This window comes from Lactuca sativa, chromosome 7 (genome assembly GCF_002870075.4).
Source record: "Lactuca sativa cultivar Salinas chromosome 7, Lsat_Salinas_v11, whole genome shotgun sequence".
Lineage (NCBI taxonomy): Eukaryota > Viridiplantae > Streptophyta > Magnoliopsida > Asterales > Asteraceae > Lactuca > Lactuca sativa.
In genome coordinates this window covers 10,468,447-10,470,662 of record NC_056629.2, presented here as the reverse complement: position 1 = coordinate 10,470,662, position 2,216 = coordinate 10,468,447, and positions in this window count along the sequence as shown.

Sequence of the window (2,216 nt, the reverse complement as noted above, 5' to 3'; positions counted from 1 at the left end):
CATATTCACTAATTTCTACTATCAACCCTAATTTGATTCCCACCATCATATCTGATGAAGTTATTCATATGTGATTAAACCATGTTATTCACATATTATTAAAACTATTCATATGTGATTAAAACGTGTTATTCATATATGATTAAGCAATTCATATGTGATTAAAGGTGGTAATGTTTTATGACATACATTGTCATATAAACTTATAACCTTTTTTTGTAGTAAGTAGCATGTATTCTTTTGACTAGTTATTTCATTTTGAACAACATAACACATGCATTTATCAAGTTCAAAACAATTTTATTGAGATAATATGTTACTTTGACAAAATAACATTTATAAACTAGGTTTAATGTATTTTCACATAAAATGATAACATTATTTGTAGTAAGTTTTGCATAAACCAAATATATGAGCACATGTACTCCCACCCCCTCCCCCCCACCCACGGAAATAAATAAAAAATTTAAAATGGGGTGGTAATCACTCACCTTAGTTGTGTGAATTCGGTTTAAACTCGTTGATGTGATTGTGTTTGGGAAGCACCACGAGACAACACCAATAGCAATGAAATTTTAACCCAATAGATGGCGGTAATTCTCGGTGGTTGAGGGCCACCTCCGGTGGGGTGTTTCTAGCCGAGAGAGAGAGAGAGAGGGAGTGTGAGAGAATTTTTAGTTGTGAGTTGTGATGTTAATTAGAAGGATGTGACATCTATTTATAGCCTTGCAAGCTTGTAACATCATGTCATGCACCATACCTCAAAGGTTAGTCAATTACACTAAATGGGACTAGGCTTTATACTATGAAGAAGGAGTGCAATCAAAGAGGTATGGAGTAAAGAAGGGAGGGGTTAATATATATATATATATATATATATATATATATATATATATATGTGTGTGTGTGTGTGTGTGTGTGTGTGTGACCATATATATATATATATATATATATATATATATATATATATATATATATATATATATATATATATATAGAGAGAGAGAGAGAGAGAGAGAGATTTAACAGATAGCATGGTAGGAAAAGAATTGAACACATAGCATGACATGGAAAATATGGACATACCTGATAATACACATAATTTGAATCCAGAACTATAAGGCATCTACGATTGGATGGGTTTTCGACTCAGAGAAACTATCAATGTTACACTAGGCGATGAGAAAAAGGGAAGTTTGCCCGAAAAAAGTACAGGAAACAACTTGAGAGGGTTTGAGGTCGTTGGATTTCTCCAAGTTTTCAGGAATAACGACCATCATAGGTGAGATGGTGGCTGCGGTGGCCAGTGAAACCAAATCGGTGATACCGGATTTGGTAGTCGGTAAATCGAGACAAGAGAGGAGAATAGATGAAAGTGGTTTCTGACGAGGCGACATGTGAGGCAGAGGGTGGTGTTGACAGGAAAATCGGAGAGGCGAGAAGAAATGTAGGTGGCCAGAGAGATAGTTTCAAACGTTGCGAAAAGTATAGGATGTTCAATGGTTACGTGATTTAGACGGCGATCCAGTGATTCTGGAGGAGGTCAGGTGATACGACTAAGGATGGGTGCCCTCAATGGTGGTCCAACGTGATGAATGAAACAATAGAAACATATATGATAGAGTGGGTTGTGTTGGGGGTAGGGTGGGCTGGGTGGGGTATGAGGTAGGGTGAGCATTTTTTTTCTAATTAATAAATTATAAATAAATAAAATTATATTAAAAATGAGTAAATGAAAAATAATTTTAATTAACCTTAAAATTTTCAAGTTAAAAATTAGTGGCTCATATTCGTTCTCGTGTTCTCGATAATATAATTGTTCTCATTTGAACCTAAATCTCTCTTTCTCTCAATCTCTCTCTCTCTCTCTCTCTCTCTCTCTCTCTATATATATATATATATATATATATATATATATATATATATATATATACAAACACACATACACACACAAGCACACACACACACACACACACACACATATATATATATATATATATATATATATGTATATATAAACCCCTCCCCTCTTTACCCCATACCTCTTTGATTGCACTCCTTCTTCATAGTATAAAGCCTGGTCCTATTTAGTGTAATTGACTAACCTTTGAGGTATGGTGCATGACATGATGTTAGAAGCTTACAAGGCTATCAATAGATGCCACTTCCTTCTCATTTCCATCACAATTCATAAAAAAACATTCTCTCACACTCTT